Below are 19,176 nucleotides of genomic sequence, written 5' to 3' on the forward strand. Positions count from 1 at the left end.
AGTTGTGCAGCTCTGCAGGAGCGTCTCCACCGTTTTTCTAATGCGCCGAGAAGCCTTTGCCGGTGTTGGCGTCTTCCAGGCGTGTTATGGGAAGAGAAGGCTAGCACCAGCACCTCGCTGTTCTCCTGCCTGTCTTTGTCTTACTCTTTGGATATGCACTTTATGTATATTTTTTGCTCTGTTACTTAAACATACAGCAGCCCTGGCAAATAATGTCTAATGTGACTAGAGGGAGAAAGTGACAAAATTGCACACGTCACACACAGAGCTCTTCTCTATTAAGTACTTGGAATCTCATGTCATTTTATTTGAAGTCAGTTGGTCATCACATAGTTCTCATTTAATTATTTGAAATATTCAAAGAAACATAAAATCACAAAACTGGAAGGGATCTTGAGATCTAGAATGTTCCAAGCAGAAAACACTTTAGTCACACAGGCAGGCAGACGTAGCCAAGGTGTAAGCAAGAGAATCTTAAAGAATGTTTGTAAACATTGCCTCGTGATGGCCGGAGTGGGAGGAGCAGCTTGCAGTGCCTCGAGACGGGGAGCCCCTGGAACCAGGTCTGTTCCTCTGACTGTAAGCGCATTTGACACTGCGGTGGCCGCCGCCCTCTGGATATAAGTAGGCAGGTTCTATATGAGGAGGCGATGATGGCAGTTTTCATCCACATAAACTCCTTCCTGCACTCATGCCTCACAGTGGCAAAACCGGAGCGGAGTCCAGGGGCTCGGAAAACGCACCTTCCCCCGTTTGTCGCAGGCCCCACGCGAGTCTCTCAGGCATGCAGCGTTGGCCTTTCTTAGGGAACATCACCTCTCCATTGTGCAGATTAGTTGCTAAAGAGTATGATTTCTTTTTGCTTAACACAAACCAACTCTTAAAGCCCAAATATTGGCTTTTAAGTAAAAGGATAGCTCTAAACTACATGTCACAGTTACTGGACACAAACATTCATTAATTAGAGGTTGCTTTGTTTTTGCCTCTTCATAGCAATTTAATTGTATGACAGTGAGCTTGTTTACTAAAATTTAAATTTTAAAGTAAAAGAAAGCTTCCTGCCAAAATGTTATTTCACCCTAATTTAAGACAGGTTAAATTGTTCCTGATGTGAAGGTGGGTATTTAACGACTTGATTTTAAAACAGAAGGCAAGGCCATTTTGAGCTCCCAGTTCCCTAGATGAGCCTTGAGATTCTAGCCCAGAACTGCTCATTGAATGCCCTCGGGAGAACCAGGCTTTGCACGAGGCACTGGGCTTACAAGACCCCCAAGGCCCGTTCTCTGGCTGGGCCGAGGCCACACGTGGGTAGACGGATGACGGCCGCACCAGATTATTAACACAGGGCCCCACCCACAGCGCCTCAGCTCTGCGGGAGGGGCTTCAGAGAGGAAAGGCCCTCGGAGCCCATGTCAGATGTGGCCGAGTGAACTGAGGGAGGGGAGGAAAGGAAATGACCGCAGGCTGCAGGCATGGTGTCGGTAATGCCCAGAGCGGGGCTCCGCCTGTGTGTGCAGGGCCCACAGTGGCTTGGCGTTGCCTGAGAAGGTTGAGCAGCTCAGCCACAGTCCCGGAGCCTGACCTGGACACTGTGAGGTGTGGCTGCCCCGTGGCCCTGGAGAGGGTGCAGCACGCAGCGCCCGAGGAGCGGCTCTCGCAGAGGTTCAGCCTCTAGCCAGCCCCAGCATGCGTTTCTGTTTCTTTGGAAGTTTAGAACTGTTCCCTGAGGATGACCCACGGTGACTAATTGGTGGTCTCTCTGCGAGGCTGGCGGGTGGCGCTGGACACATCACCTGCACTGCCCTGGTCCTGGAAGGACTTCCAGGCTCCTCCTTCGCAGGGCCAGGCTTGGCTCAGCTGCTGCACTTGGGAGAAGACCCTGACCCATCACGGGGTTGCGCTGGATCATCTCCAGCACTGCGTGTGTGGTGCACAAGCAGCAGCCGCCGCCTTCCCTGTTCTTGGCCTCAGCTTGCCTGTTCTTGCAAGTAGCGGGTCCTTTGAGCACAGCGTGGTGAATGTGCTAAATGCTCACCCCAGTGCCTCTTGGCAAGTGGAAGAGAACGGTTTTTCTCAATTCACTTGTGGAAAGGGCTCGGGGCAGCCACAGCCAGGGAGCCCTTGCTCTGCTGAAGTCAGGAACATGTGTGTTTGTGGTTAAACTTCAGCTCAGCTTTAGAGCAGGAGCCACGCTCTACCCACCGGAGTGTCCGTTGGTGTTTTCACCGACCAATGGCCTCTCAACCCAGAAGCCTGTTTTAGCCCGCACACAGAGCAGTGGCTGAAAATTAGATGTGTCCTAAACGGGAGTGGGATGTCCCCCTTCTATTCCCCATGCCAGGGAATTTTTTTTAAATAGTAGATAGCACCTTGCCCGAGAAGTCGGAAAGGAGATTAAAGCTCCGAGTGAGGTATAGATGCACTAGTCATCCTTAAAGTCCGTTCCAGCTCTGTGGCCCTGTGATTCCATAAATCCAGTTTATGATTAGGCCGGCCTGAGCCATTCCCAGTGACCGGCCCACGCATGTGTGGCTGGCAGCTGAGATGATGAGAGCGTGTCACCACGCCTTGGTTGCCTTGTGTCGTACCTAGCGAATTCCTTTCCGGCTTTTCCCATGCTCGGCCTGGGACACTCGGTTTTAGAAAAAGATGGTGAAGATGGGAGTTAATTACGGTACTATCTCATTAAAAACAGATACCTCAAAATGTTCGTCTCTGTGAGTCAAGAAGAGTATCTGACTTCCTTGGGAGAGGGTATGTCAGGGCATTGCAGGTTGGCCCAAAGGTTAGATTTAAAATCCCACCTTGATATGTGTGGGTCTTTCTCTTTTTGTTTCTCCACTCTGGGGGAAACAGAAGAGTCAGCTATATAGCTCACAAGAAGGGAAAACGGTTCGAAGATAGTATTTCACTTTTTTATCATTTAAAGGGATGCAGCCTTCTGTCATAGGGTACGCCAGCACAAAGTATGGACCAAAACACTTGTGTCACTCTTAACCATTGTATTCTTACATGTTTGTTCTTGCGCTATTTGCCTTGCTTTTCAAAAGCAATCAAAATGGCTTTGATTTTCAAGGTACTATTGTTTTGCCGAAGAAAGTCTTTATATACAAAGTATAAAAACTGTTATTAACTGGACAGGGAAGGTGCTAGCCCCACATTAGTGCCTTCCCACCTCCTTATTCATAACCAGGGACACGGACATGCTGCACGTCTGCTGGGCCGGTGGCCCACATCTGGACCCAGCTGCGGCGGGCCTGTTGCTTTATAGATACCTTTTTCTTTTCCTTTTATGAAATGAAGATTGCCCAAGGGGCCAGGCTGAGAGGCTGGTAAGCATGGAGCCGCAGCAGGTTACACCAGTCTGGCTGAACCCCTCTGGCGTCACCGTGCTCTCTGCCACTGGCTTCCCCCAGCCAGCCTTGGCACTGAGCTCCCGATGTGCAGGTGGTATCAAGCAAGACTTTCCTCTGGTGTCAGAGCGTCTGCAGCCGGTGCCGCCCGGACGCTGCTGGGCATCGGGAATGTGTTTACGCCGCTCACTTTCCCACTGTGCTTCCTTCTAACCCAAATGTCCCTGTAGCCATTACCAATGTAAGACTCACAGTGCAGAGTCGCCTCCATGGTGTGAAATAAACCTGTGCAAACCCTCCTGCAGCCGTGGTCCCATCATTGTGCTTACATGTGACTTCACACACCCCAGCAGCCCTGCTTTGGTGGTGCCCTTTGTGGGTTCAGCCCAGTGCCGGGGGCTGGGGGTGAGGGGAGATCCTCCTGTACCGAGCAGTCCAGACGTCCAGAAGCCTAGTCCGGAGGCAGAGGTGAGCCACCCTCCTCCACAGGCTCTGAGCACAGCCATGGACAGTGACCATGCCTTCCTTTTCATTTTCTTTACCGTTCATGTTAGTCTGCTTTTACTGTGTTTCGTAGAAACTTTCCAAACAAGGAGAAAACATTTCAGGGCAAATTCAGCCAGGAAAGCCTCTTTTAAAACCCATGAAGTCCATGGAAGGAAACAGGTGCAAAGAAATTAAGTGGCCATGGGCCAGCATTGTGGTGCAGTGGGTTAGCCACTGCCTGCAATGCCAGCATCCCATAGGAGTGCCAGTTCAAGTTCCCGCTGCTCCGCTTCCAATATCCAGCTCCCTGCTAATACGCCTTCAGGCAAGTAGTGGAAAATTGCCCAGATGCTTGGACCCCTGCACCCACATGGGAGACCCAGATGGAGTACCAGCCTCCTAGCTTCTGCCTGGCCCAGCCATGGCCATTGCACCCATTTGCAAAGTGAACCAGCCAATGGAAGATCCGTGTCTGTGTGTGTGTGAGACTTTGCCTTTCGAATAAGTAAATCTTCTAAGAAAGGAAGGAAAGAATCAAGTGACCTTCACAATGTGGAACAACAGCCAATGAGGTGGCCAAGTGCCCCACCCTCACCCTGCTCTCCAAGGCCCTGTCCCTGGTGCTGCCAGCACAACTCACTAGCTCCCAGCACTGCAGAAAGAGAGCACAGACAGTCAAATGGTGCCTGGCAGGTGCACCCAGAACAATCCTTTTCTTGGGGGTCCTTGGCTGATGAGGCCTGGATCTGAATGTCTCAAACCCCACCAAGGAGCCGCATCCATCTGGGGTCTCCTCTGCTGTGGGGCATGAGTCATGTTCACGTCACCTTGAAAACCAGGAATCTGGGTCCAGGAATTTTAAATCTGTTCCTTGGTTTTGTTACAACTTTCTCTGACGTCACGAAGAGGTAAACTGTCCAAGTGTAGCACCAGACTACCAGGTGCCCCCGCGAAGCCACTCTTCATCTTAAGCAGATGTACAGTAGGCTGTATTTACATTGTCTATGAAAATATGCCTCATTGCCACAGTGGTGTGCCTTGGCTGGGGGGTGGGGGACAGCTGTTCACTTCCAGTGTTTTTTAAGGTGATTCTGACCCCATACTGGGTATGGCCTGGCCTTTTTTATTTATTTATTTAATACTAATTTATTTATTTGAAAGGCAGAGTTAAGAGAGAGAGAGATGGATGTTCCCTCCATTGGTTCATTCCCCAAATGGAAAAAAAAATATATAGGGTTGGGCCAGGCCGATCCAGGAGCCTGGAACTCCATCCAGGTTTCCCACGTGGGTGGCAGGGGCCAAACACTTGAACTATCTTCTGTTGCTTTCCCAGGTGCATTAGCAAGGAGCTGGATTGGACGAATAGCAGCAGGGATTCAAACTGGCACTCATGGGATGGATATAGTATAGCAAGCAGTGGCTTAACCTGCTGTACCATGATACCTGCCCCTGCCCTGGGCTGTTTAAATCTCTGAGTCAGCTCTTGCAGGATTTCAAGAATCTCTTGCTGGTGAAGAGGATGCTTTAGCAAAAGGCAGATGTGTGAGAACTGGTTTCTGATCGACAGGTGAGTTGCCGCAGTACACATCAGCCTCCACCCCTACTGCTGCTTAGGCCCCGTCACTCATTTACCTGGCACCTGCTGGGCCGGGGGCGGGGGGGCCCACAGAGGAGGCGCCACAGGTCAGTACTGTGAAGGGAGAAGTTAGAGGTGAGTTGTGACAGGTTCACAGAGGTTCTCCAGGCAGGCACCACAGCTGGGGTGGAATTTTGGGCATGATAGGTGGCAACCAGGGCTGGAGGGGAGCACACGTGGGCAGTCGGGGTAGGCAGTGCCACCATCCTCCTGGGCTCCCCACAGATCATTCAGGCAAGGGTGGTTATCTGAGTAGTGGGCGGAGCACTTGAGAAAGCTTGGGGTCTGCCCAAGCAGGTGTTCCAGCCTCTGGAGCCTGCCCTGGGGGTGGGGCCCCTCAACTCTGCCCCCAGGGGTAGCAGCTGTCCCAGATGAGCCTAACTTCTGTGGATCCTGGCCGCTGGTTCCCTGGACTGTTGTCTTCCTTTTAGGGAGGACTATAGAAGGAGGGATTTTACACGCTTCCTCTGCACGTGTGCATCCCAGAGCTCCCCAGAGGTGCTCTCCACGTGCTGTGGCTGCCCGGCCTGGCCCAGGCCATCGGTGGCCCTTTGCTGCCCACTGCCCCCTGCCCAGCCTGCCCAGCACACACTGGCAGTGGGCAACACCTCGACTTCACACAGACCTCAGGGGACACAGCATCTCTGCCATGAGCACACTGGGAAACAGCAGTACTCTCCGAAGCTGAGGGGAAAAGCAACCAGAGAAAAGAACCTGGAAGAACCTTCCTGAGACCACAGAGTTGAGACAGGCAGAATCATCTCATCTAAGACTGTCATTTTGTATGTCTTCTTTTTCCGGAAGCCATCTTGTTTACTGGGAAGAAAATGGATATACCGATGACGGAAAAGAAGGAATGTGAAATCCTCTGCCACGCCCCTCAGAGACCACACCTGTCCCCGTCTTGGCCCCTGCCCAGCCCTCTGGGGCCCCTAAGGCACCCGAGAGGCTCAGTGGGTACTTGGATGACAGATGGCACCTGCATCCTAACCCAGATCTCCCATCCTGGCCGTGGCCTTGCTGCACACAGATTTTGGTAAACATGCCAGTTCTTGGAGTTGTTAGGATGGTGTAGGTCAGGGATGTAAGAGGCTGGGGGCCTGACAGGCTGAGAAAAACGGAGAAGCCACGCCCCCCAAGTGCCGCCAGCCTGTCTGCCCTGGTGTGCCTGGCTGAAACCCACCACGTGGTGTGTGTACCAGGAGATGGCTGGCCACCTCCACTCCTGCCACGTCTCCAAGCCAGGTCTCTGCAGGTGCTACACGGCACCTACCGACTCCCCTTGAAGTAAGATCGGAGGGTATGTACTATTTTGGAAGCCTGTGTCTTCATTTAACGACACAGAGCAGACAGTGTGCCTTTTCCATAGACATCTATCAGTGGCAGCTTCCAGACCCAAACAGATCTCTTTTGTGCAGGCGTCCCATGATGCCTTCACGTCGTCACCTGTCACCTGTGCTGGGATGAATAGCCTTGTTTTCCATCTCTTCTTAGGATGAATTCCAAGGATGTGTGTGCACATTTTAAAGCTTTTGGCACAGCACTTAGGATGCCGCATGAGATGCCTGCATCCCATACTGGAGTGCCTGGGTTCCAGTCCTGGCTCTGCTCCGGATTATAAAGATTTATTTATCTGTTTGTTTCAAAGGCAGAGTGACAGAGAGGGGGACAGAGATCTTCCATCTGCTGGTTTACTCCCCAGATACTGTAACAGCCACAGCTGACCAGGCCGAAGCCAGGAGCCAGAAGCTTCATCTGGATCTCCCAAATGGGTGGCAGGGGCTCAAGCACTTGGGCCATCATCCACTGCCTTCCCAGTCCATTAGCAGGGAGCTGGATTGGAAGTGGAGCAGCCAGGACACCAACTGCAGCCCATATGGGATGCTTTACCCGCAATACTGGCCCCTCTGCTCCGGATTATAGCTTCTTGCTAAAGCACACCCTACAAGGCAGCAAGTGGTGGCTCAAATACTTGGGTTCCTGTCACCTATGTGGGAGACCGATTGAGTTCTGGGCTCTTGGCTTCAGCCTGGCCCAGCCCCGGCTGTTACAGGCTGTGAATTGGCAGCTGGAAAGTTTATCTCTCTGCTCTCTTTCTCCCTGTCTGCCTTTCAAAGAACTAAAACATTTCGTTTAGAACAAGGCTCCTAACAAGTAGTGGCCCTCAGAAAGGCTGTGCCACTGGTGCAGGAGAGAGTGCCCACTTCCGAAACCACCACAGGTAGCACCCACCCCCCCCCCAGGGGCTGCAAGGACGAGACAGCACTTGGCCCCAAGTGGCTGCAACTGCTGCTAATTTTAGTTCCCACTTTGGGGCGGAGGAAGGCACCGCAGGGAGCACCTGGGAGCAGCTGCAGGTTCTGTGCCCCTTCATTGCTGTTCCAACACACTTCCCAGAACCCAGGCTCCTCACTGGTTTCACCGACATTGTGTGCTCAGTCTTTCCCAAAACCCAGGGAGCGCGGAGGTGGCCTGGGCCTGTCCCCAGGTGTCCTTGCCTCTCCCGTTGACACCTCTCAGCCCCCGCTCATTCCTGACAAGGATAAGGTGCAGCGCTCTCTCTCACCAGGACATGCTGTCATTAGGAGGGCCCAGGAGGATGGGCCCCACGGGCACCCACCCCCACCAGGCTCTGCACAAGGCAAGCTGGACACAAAAGCTTCCCCTCTTTGGCCCCCAGGTGCCCCCACTCAGATGCAAATGAAACAACTCCCTTGTCCTGACACTGGTTTTAGGTCATTCCTGGGGAGATTGGATCCTGAGGCCGCCCAGATATTTCAAGACAAAATGTTAGCAGCTCAGCCATTAAAGGATATGGCACAGCTGGAGTGTCGGCCCTGCCAGGATGCACCAAGGACACAGCGGTGTCAGGGTGCACCTGGGTGCACTGCTCGGTCAGAACCACTCCTCACACCCCCTGGGCACCCGGATGCTCAGTGGGCCAGGGGTGGAGTCTGCCCACCTCACCATGCTCCTGGCCCCCAGCGCTGGCTGGCACTGACGGACTGCCATTCAGATGGAAATCAGCTCTTGCCTTCAATGGAATGAAGCAAGCATACTGGAGAACACACCAGTTATAAACAGTAAAGGTCACGGCTTTTCCCTGGAGGGTGGCGGAAGCCCACCGGGGTCTGGCAGAGCTGAGCTGAGCTCCTGATGGAGAAGAGGAGGGGCCCCCCAGCCAGGGACGACGCTCAGCTCCCTGAAAGCACTCCCGCAGAAGCCAGACCGCAGTCCTGGAGACCCTGAAGTAGGCAGGCATACAGGTTAAAATTGATCAGCTTTGTGAACTGGAAGACCACACCTTCACCACGCCCCTGTGTGACCTCATGCCCCTACCTGATGCCTTTGCCACGCCCCTGAGTGGCCTCATTCCCCTACCTGGCCACACCAGGGTGCCCACCAGCCAATCAGGTTAATTAACCACTCCCCTTTGGAGTGGGTTAAAAGCTGGGCCACAGTGTGACCCGGCCTGCTCTTTTTCCCTGGCCTCTTGCTAGAAAGGGGGCTTGCAGTAGTCCCGCGCCTCCAGGGTGCCTGGCCTTTGGGCCATGTGCTCTATGCTTCCTGGCCTAGATGCTCTTCCATGTGGCTGGTTCCTGGTGCTCGGTATGAACCCCTATTCGCCTCTCTCCCCTAAATAAAGCTCTCACTCTCCTATGCATCTTTCTTACTAAATAAAAGCTTAAAACGTACCATGCTGCCCGTTTATCTGTGCCGGTATTTAGAATTCTCTAAATATTAGGCAAGAACCCTCTCGGGCTTATTAATATCGGGGATTTAGTAATAAGCCCATGGTGAAATTGTAAGGCACCCCAAATTCAGGTAGCACATGTGGCACCCCGGATAGCATTTCTAGGGAACTTTAAGGGGCCACATTTCAGGGTAAATTTTAGGGTGTCTTATCCGATTTCAACACCACCAACTCTCCACGTTTTGTGTACAGCCATAGTTCCATTAAATGCTGTCCTTTCTCTCTCATTTTAAATTTTTATGTATTTGAAAGGCAGAGAAATAGAGAGATCGCCCATGTGCTGGCTCATTCCCCAACTGCCCACAATAGCTAGGGCTGGGCCTGGGCCAGGCCAAAGCCAGGAGCCTGGAACTCCATCAGGGTCCCCCATGTGGGTGGTGGGGACCCAAGCACTTGGCCTGCCTCCCACTGCTTCTTGGCACAGGATGCCAGCGTCACAGGCTGCAGCTTAACCCTCTGTACCACAATGCCGGCCCCCATCCTGACTGGAGATCACGGGGGTTCCACTTCTGAGCCAAGGTCAAGACCACTACCTACAACAGATGTCACAGGAATGTCAAACACACACTGCGGCCCCTCCCCCTTCTCCTCTACCTGGGCCACAGTGCATCAGATGTCTTGTTGCCATCGTGACAAATGACTATAAAATTGTGGCTTCAGACAGTTCTGTTAGAGTTCTGGAAGTCGGAAGGGCTGCAGTCAAGATGGCAGCAGGGCCGTGTACCTCTGCAGCTCTGGGGAGGATCTGCTGCTTGCCTCCTCCAGCTTCTGAGGCTGCCTCATCATGTCTCAGTCTCAGACTGTGGCCCCATCACTCCCTCTTAATGGAACCCTTGGGGTGGCACCAGGCCCACCAGGATAACCTGGGATGCACCACCCCCAACTCAAGACCCTTAGCACCCACATCTGCCAAGCCCCCACTGCTGGCTAAAGGTGACAGTCACAGGTCCCAGACATGAGGATGTGGACACAGGGTGTGTGTGTGGGGGGGGCATTATTCTGCCCACTGTGGCAGAGGGAAGGCGGCCCATATAAGCAGCCTTCTTCTGTCATTCAAACCCACTGGGGCAGAACAAGCCCCATCGTCCTGTCCCTTTCCTTTGAGAAGCAGGGTGTCCAGGAAGCACGCCCACCCCCACTGCCCTCCGTCTCGATGCTTCCCGGTGCTCGCAGGAGCCTACACTCCCATCTTAAGCACAGCTCTTGGCATGACTGCATCTCCCTTTTGGCGCCTGGGCAGAAATGGGTTTTCCCTGGATGTGCCCAGATGGCCCCCTTGGCAAACCTGCCCCAACTTCCCACCGGGAACAAAGGCCATTGTTCTCAAAACACCCCCAAAAGCTCCACTCTCAAAACACCCCCAAAAGGTCCGCTCGCCACTCTGTGGCTGTGCTCTTTCCCCAGCCCTGGGATCAGGGTGGTAGCACGAGGACACGCACCTGAGCAGGCACAGGCGGTCCCTGTGGGCAGGAGCTCTGAGGAAGGTTAGGTGGGCCCTGAGCACCTGTGCCTGGAGGACAAGCGGCCACCGCCTCTCCCTCTCTGGTGGGGGCTCAGGTGCAGCGTGGACACTGGCTAGTGTGGCTACCGCTTGCTAGTTTGCTGCTTCTCAGTCTCTTCAGGTTTTCCTGGCCCCAGGACTGAGAGAAAGATCGCTTCTGGCCTCCTGTACCGAGAGGAAAAGGCGTGTGCACTAGAGGGACACAGGCTGCAGAACTGCACATAAGCTCACTACACGGAAGGAAAGCCACAGACACACACACACCAGGGGTCTGCAGAAAGCTCATGGCAAATGTGTAGCATGGGAAAATTACGCGTGGACTTCAAAATGTCTGCACCATAAAACACTTCCCTTTCAATTCCATTTTCCACAAATTTCTCTGAAGTACCCTTGTACATATGTCTAGCCTGCACACAGAAAAATATGAATATGAAATTTAGCAACACTGCTTATGTCTCAAGATTGAGATTAAGACTTTCACTTTTTTACTATACTTTCTGAACTGTTTGGATTTGAATATTTTTATAATAAGCATGTAATTTTATGATTATTTCTGCAATCAAAAATAGAACTATAGGGGCTGGGGCTGTGGTGTAGCAGGTAAAGCCGCCACCTGTAGCGCCGGAATCCCATATGGGTGCCAGTTCGAGTCCTGGCTGCTCCACTTCCGACCCAGCTCTCCGCTATGGTCTGGGAAAGCAGTAGAAGATGGACCAAGTCCTTGGGCCCCTGCACCTATGTGGAAGATCTGGAGGAAGCTCCTGGCTCTCGGCTTCGGATCGGCCTGGCTATGGCCATTGCGGCCAACTGGGAAGTGAACTATCAGATGGAAGACCTCTCTCTCTCTCTGCCTCTGCCTCTCTGTAACTCTGCCTTTCAAATAAATAAACATCTTTTAAATATATATATATAAAACATTTTTAATGGAATGAGAGAAAATATTGCTGAAGCATATTTGACACAGAAAGATATATGGAATGAGAAGTTCTGAAGTGGTGGGAATAACACAATTCCACTTTTGTGAGAAAAGATGTCATACACAAGAGAAAATGTCTGCAAGCATAGTATTTTGGTGCACTAAAATGTTAAAAATGCTCATCTCTGAACAGTGGAATTACTATTTTTATGTTCTTATTCCTACCTGTATTTTTTTTAAGATTTTATTTATTTGAAAGAGTTACACAGAGAGAGAGGAAAGGCAGAGAGAGAGGTCTTCCATCTGATGGTTCACTCCCCAATTGGCCACAACAGCCAGAGCTGTGCCGATCCGAAGCCAGGAGCCAGGAGCTTCTTCCGGATCTCCCACACAGGTGCAGGGGCCTAAGGACTTGGGTCATCTTCTACTGCTTTCCAGGCCATAGCAGGGAGCTGGATCATAAGTGGAGCAGCCGGGACTCAAACCGGTGACCATATGGGATGCCAGCGCTTCAGGCCAGGGTGTTAACCAGCTGCACCCAGTGCCGGCCCCTCCTACCTGTATTTTTTTTTAACAATGCCCATATATTACCTTGTGTTTTTTAAAATATTTATTTATTTGAAAGGCAGAATGACAGGGAGAAACAGAGAAGACAGAGAGCTTCCATCTGCTGGTTCACTCCCCAAATGCCCCCATCAGCCCAGGCCAAGCCAGGCCAAAACCAGGAGCAAAGAACTGCATCCAGTCTCCCATGGTGGGTGGCAGGCATCCAAGTACCCTGGCCATCATCTGCTGCCTCTCAGACACATTAGCAGGAAGCTGGATTGGAGGCAGAGAAGCTGGGACTCAAGCCACACTCTGGAATGCAGGCATCCCACCAGCAGCTTAACCCACTGAGCCACAACGCTCCCCCCACCTCATGTTTTAAAGCAGGGTGGCTGAAGTCTCTTACCCCCAGGTGACCTGGGAATCGAGTAAGGGGCTGCAGTTGGAGGCCCTGGGATGCTTTCGGAGCTACGTGTACGAGCAGCTCTCCCTGTGGCTTCACACGCCACCGTGTGTCACTTGCACCTAGCTAGCAGAAACAGCCTGGCATGGAGGGGAAGGCACTGGAGGTGGAGCCCTGGCACGCGGCGTAGCACTGTCAGCCCTGGTCTCTGTAAGGAAGGGAGATCACAGCCAGCCAGCCCACCGCGCAGCATCAGAGGGTTCTCTGGGGAAATACAAATGTGTGCGGCTCCTGGGGGGACCGGGAAGTTCTCTAGGCAGGTCTGCTCTGTTCATCGTGGGGTTCCCATTTGTCATTCTGAGTCGTGACCTCCCTCCCACACAGCATTCTTAGTGGCTCACGGCCCAGTTTCTTTTCGGAGAGGCCTGCCTTGTCCGTCGCACCTGCGGGTTTGTACGGTCTCCTGAACAGCTGTTAATCTCACAGGTGCTTTCTCAGTATCAGCGGCCAGTGGCCCTCTGTGATTCCACCTGCGAGCAGAAAGCTCTTCTGCCCCAAGCGATCTGCCCCGGCCGAGCCTCAGCCTTGGCCGCTCTGAGGCAGGGAAGCAAAAGCTGGCAGACCCAGCTGCTTCCCCCTGCCCCCGCCACCTCGCTCCTCCAGGACAGGGAGAGCTGCGGTGAGCCCAGGAGGTGCGCATGGGTTTCCGTTTCCTGTTTGTGTCACTGCAGTCGCCCGCAGGGGGCCTGGCTGGGCCGCTCTTCCCTCCTCCAGGGCACCCCAGGGGGCAGGTGCTTTCACAAAACCGCTAGGGAAACAGCACAGCTTCTGGCATGACTTCAGGTCTTCTTAAAATCTCCCTTTCCCCAAGCCCACGGAGGGGCCTTTCCCCCTCCCTCCGTGCCCAGCTTCCATCAAGGGAGCCGAGCTGAGACAGCAGATGTTTCTGTGCGGCCCCAGGACACGCGCCACTGCTCCCTCTGCAGCCACCAGCACCTTGCAATCCCCAGCCACCCACTCAGGCCCTTCCGGTGCCATTGCAGAGTCTTTTCAGGCCAGCAATCACCTGCTGGATTAATAATGTAAAACATATAAGGAAGATATGTGCCTACACGGAGGGAGTTACAAAAATTAAAAGAATTAAAAGATAAACTTAGAGGCCTTGTGGTGTAGCGGGTAAAGAGCCCACTTGCGGTGCTGACGTCCCACATGGGCACAGGTGCCAGCACGGGTTTGAGTCCCGGCTGCTCCACTTCAGATCCAGCTCTCTGATAAGGCCTGGGAAAAGCAGCAGGAACCTACCGGTTGTTTACATGTCACTGACTTGGGGAGCGTGGCCCCAGGTGCTCCCTGCCTAGCTACACGCCTGTCATCAACACCTGAGCCAGTGTCCCTCTCCTGCCCTCAAATCTCCCAACACACCGGCTTCCCCCAAACATGGAGGAGAAAGACAGCCTGGTGTAGTCAGCTTTGGAGATGTGCCCTGTGCTCTCCCCACCCCACTCACCCTGTTTCTATCAGCAACAAGCACAGAAGTGAGCGTTAGTCTGGGCCTGACTCTGGGGGGCAGAGTGGACTGGGTCAGGGGGATACTTGACCCAAGCCAGGCCAGCCCTCCTCCAAGAGCTTGACGCCGGGGGCACCTGGGTCCACCCCACACGTGTGGAGAAGCAGAATGACCGCCGGAGCCTCTGTGCTGGGAGTCTGCGAGCAACAGTTCCCGACAGGCCCCAGGTCACCCCAGTTCACCTCCGCGGCTCATGGTCTGCAGGGCTGTCCCCAACCTCCCAAAGCCAAGCCGAGCCTCCGCGTCTGGGTTCTACAAGGGTTGCCCGAGAGCCACGGACACACCCTTTCTGCTTAGTCGGCTTAAGTGGGTCTCTGCCAGCTACAACCCAGAAAGTCCCCTGGAGGGAGGATCACCGAGAAGGCCGCTGAGCAGGCATCCTGGGACACGGCTGATGGCTGCCTCCAGTCCTTCCCGGCTCAGTGCGGACCGGTTCAGTCACTTCCTTGCTTCCTGGACTTCCCAGCAGATATCAAAGCCATTGTGGGAGGATGCGGGGGTGGGGCAGGCAAGGTATTGGAATCAGGGCCTTGATAAAGGAAAAAAGGAAGAGAGGTCTTGCAGAGCGTGGGCTCCCAGGAGAGAACAGGCTGGGTGTAGGGAGGCATCCTCAGCCACTGGGAGATTTGCCTAAGGTTAGTGCTGTTCCCAGTAAGAAAGGAAATAATTCCATGTCATTATGACTCATTAGTGTTTCTCATTTACACAATGCCTTCCTTCCAAGGCACTCATTATGTGGACGAAGGTTCATTACAGCAAAGAGATTTGGGAGTGGGATTTATGTCGGACATAGTCTTCTAAATATGGCAACAAGGCCTTTTATTGCATGGGTGCATGACTTGAAGCAAATCTGCCTCAATAACCAATTAAGAAGGGATGTGAAACTGTGTCCAGCCAGGTAGTGCTGGAGGAGAGATGCCGAGTGTTCTAGACGCTTTGCTATCCTCCAAATGTGAAACTCACAGTGCTCCTGAAATAACACAATGTCTCAGGTGTGACCGATTTTAAAAGCTTTAAAAAGTTATTTTGAAAACATTTATTTATCATTTGAAAGGCAGAGCATCAGAGAGAGAGAGAAGAAGAAGGAAGATGAGGAGGAAAAGACAGAGGGAAAAAGCTCTTCCATTTGCTGGTTCACTCCCCAGTGGCTACAACAGCTAGGACTGGGCCAGGCTAAGGCCAGGAGCCAGAAGCTTCATCCTGGTCTCTCAGTAGGGGGACAGGGGCCCAACACTCAAACATCGGCTGCTGCTTCCCAGGCACCATAGCAGGAAGGTGGATTGGAAGTGGAGCAGCTAGGACATGAAGTGCATCTCCAATATGGCATCCTGGTGTCACAGGTGGCAGCTTAATCCTCTGCACCAGAACACTGGCCCCAGTAATGATTTTAAAGAGAAATACAGGGGCTGGCACTGTGGTATAGTAGGGTAAGCCTCCACCTGCAGAGCCAGGATCCCATATGAGCACCAGTTGGTGTCCCAGCTGTTCCTCTTCTAATCCAGCTCTCGGCTTATGGCCTGGGAAAGCAGCAGAAGATGGCCCAAGCGCTTGGGCCCCTGTACTCGCATGGAGACCCAGAATAAAACTCCTGGCTCCTGACCTCAGATCGACCCAGCTCTGGCCACTGTGGCTATTTGGGGAGTGAATCAGAAGATGGAAGTTTTCTCTCTCTGTCTCTCCCTCTCTCTGTCAGTAATTCTGCCTCTTAAATAAATAAATAAATAAAAATAGAAATATATATATTGCCATTTTTAAATTGAACATAGGAAAACTGATTGGAGTTTTTTTTTTTTTTTTTTTTTTTTGACAGGCAGAGTGGACAGTGAGAGAGAGAGACAGAGAGAAGGTCTTCCTTTTGCCGTTAGTTCACCCTCCAACAGCCACCGCGGCTGGCACACCGCGCTGATCCGAAGGCAGGAGCCAGGTGCTTCTCCTGGTCTTCCATGCGGGTACAGGGCCCAAGGACTTGGGCCATCCTCCACTGCCTTCCCGGGCCCCAGCAGAGAGCTGGCCTGGAAGAGGGGCAACCGGGATAGAATCCGGCGCCCCGACCAGGACTAGAACCTGGTGTGCCGGCGCCGCAGGCCGAGGTTTAGCCTATTGAGCCGCGGCGCCAGCCTGGAGTTTCTCTTAAGAAGCCTTCAGAGCCACCTTGAATTAAAACCATGTTGGGTACAAGCCAATGGGTTACCTACTTCCTCCACTTGGAAGTGGAGAAGAAAATCACTGTCTGTCCATCCCTTGGATGTCACTAACATCAACTTTAAAAGTGCAGGTAGCTGGCCGGCGCCAAGGCTCACTAGGCTAATCCTCCGCCTGTGGCGCCGGCACCCCGGGTTCTAGTCTCGGTTGCTCCTCTTCCAGTCCAGCTCTCCGCTGTGGCCCAGGAGGAGGATGGCCCAAGTGCTTGGGTCCCTGCACACATAGGGGAGACTGGGAGGAAGCACCTGGCTCCTGGCTTCGCATCGGCACAGTGCTGGCTGTGACGGCCATTAGGGGAGTGAACCAACGGAAGGAAGACCTTTCTCTCTCTCTCTCTCTCTCTCTCTCTCTCTCTCTGCCTGTCCAAAAAAAAAAAAAATGCAGGTAGCTGCCCCAATGAATATCATTTGGAACCTCTCCTTTAGAACAGTAATGGAGACGTCCCATTGTAACCCTGGGGACCCAGTCACTGACCTTACCAATTATACATCAGTGACTTCAGAGATCATACTACCTGGGAAGCCAGAAGGGCAGAGTCCCAGGGGAGAGAGGCGTGGATAGAACAGAATGGACTCGGGGTCAGAAGGTGGTGAGTGTGAGTCAGCTCTTCTCCCTGGCCCCCAGCCTCAGCTCAGCCCCCTCTCCCCCAGTTCCATGCCCTCAGCGAGTGCTCATCAAGGGCCTGCTAAATGGCAGACCGAGTGCTAAGCAGGAAACACACAGAGGGCTCCCTGCCCACGGGCGCTCACCAGGCATCAGCACACACTAAACACACTATTATGTGATTAACCTGCACTCCCACGCTGGCGGAGTGCAACTGCTGTGAGCACAGGGGGCGCGGTGTGGGGAGGGCCCACATCAGCAAGAACGTGACAATCAGCCAAGATTTACACGAGAGGCAGGAACAGGCGGGCCCAGGTCTAAGAGGAGTGTGTTGCCGGCAGCCAGCACAGCCTGTGCATACAGGCCCTGAGCTGGGAAAGCTCTACCATGGCAGCCCCAGTCAAGCGAGCAAGGCAGACGGCCAGGCAAGGTGAGGCTGGGCCACGAAGGCCAATGCCAAGACGCTTGGCTTGTCTGAAACCAAGGGATGGACTGGGTCAGAACACAGGAGGTGGGGAACAACAGGCCCCACACAGTCCAGGAGGGCTCAGACCTGCGCAGGAGAAGATGGCAGGCAGAGAGGCAAAGGGCCCTTTGTTGGGGTCCGAGGGTAGCTCTCAGACCTTCCCTGTGTGGGCCCTCCAGCCACAGTCCTGTCTCGGGGAGGCACCCCCAGCAGCACTGCCTCTGTGCTTTTGTCTCCACGGCTCCTTGGCTTTGGCCGCCCCCACCGACTTGACTCTTGCCGCTCCTTGGTGACTGCTGACACACCCCCATCAGAGCCAGGTCAGGGGCTGGTCCAGGCTAAGGAATTTGGACGGTGAGCACCATTAGCCACTGTTCCTATGGTACTTAGTGTCTCCCACGCACTGGGGGTCTTAAGGGTCTGTGAGTTGGAGATGGGTCTTGGGAGTAACGTGGTACGTGGGTAAAGATTGACAAGTGAGAGTGAGCGTAGCTACACCCAACAGTGGGTGGCTAAGGGAGCCGTGCACCTTAGGAGCGCTGTTCTCGGCTCTTCTCTGAGGCTTCATGCCCCAGTTCTCTTCATGGGTGACGACAGAACTCGGCACATGGGTACTGACGTCGTTTTTCTGTCAAACTCCTCTAGACCAGAAATCCCTTGACTTCTGAATCCTCATCATTGGCCCTATAATACGTCCTTGATAAAAGTTTAGGGACAGCCGGCGCCGCAGCTCACTAGGCTAATCCTCCACCTGTGGTGCCGGCACCCTGGGTTCTAGTCCTGGTTGGGGTGCCGGTTCTGCCCCGGTTGCTCCTCTTCCAGTCCAGCTCTCTGCTGTGGCCTGGGAGGGTTGTGGAGGATGGCCCAAGTGCTTGGGCCCTGTACCCGCATGGGAGACCAGGAGGAAGCACCTGGCTCCTGGCTTCAGATCAGTGCAGTGCACTGGCCGTTGCGGCCATTTAGGGGGTGAACCAACGGAAGGAAGATCTTTCTCTCTTTTTCTCTCTCTCACTGTCTATAACTCTACCTGTCAAAAAAAAAAAAAAAGTTTATGGACAAATAAAGTGCTTTTGTACATTAACTATTTTGGTTAATAGCTACCATATTGAACCCAGGTAATCCACTTACAAAGAATTAGGATGTGAAAAATAAACCCTTGTGGTAGATTATTGTTCAACAACATTCACACCCTCCTTGGTGCCTTCAAGGGAAATGTACATTTCCCTGACGCATGCTTTGGGCAATGCTAGCATACATGAACCAAGCAGGGGGTGGAACTGCTTGCCCGTGGGACTTTCTGCCATTTCCATGAGAACATACCCTGGGGCCAGCCCAATGGTCCAAGAGGATACAAAACATCTGGAACATACTCCAGACCAGCTGAGCCCAGCTGAGATCAGCTCACCCAGGAGACTGCAGGAAAGTCAACAAAAACACATGCCTGGGACTGGGTGCCCTGAGACTGTGGCATGGACTGCTAGGCAGCCCAGCTGACGGACACAACCTCCCGTGTCTTGGCTATGGCTCGAGTATGTCCACGAAGGTCCATGTGCTTGAAGCTTAGTCACCAGTGTAGCAATGTGGTGGGCCTGGCCTGATAGGAGGTAATCAGGTCATTAGGGGAATTACCCTCACAGGGATTAATGTAGTTTTCACAGGATCAAATTAGTTCTCACGAGAGTGGGATTTTTTTCTTTTGTTTTTTTTTTCTTTTTCTTTTTTTTTTTTTTTTAATTTTTCACA

The sequence above is a fragment of the Lepus europaeus genome, chromosome 6, assembly GCF_033115175.1.
Source record: "Lepus europaeus isolate LE1 chromosome 6, mLepTim1.pri, whole genome shotgun sequence".
Taxonomy (NCBI): Eukaryota; Metazoa; Chordata; class Mammalia; order Lagomorpha; family Leporidae; genus Lepus; species Lepus europaeus.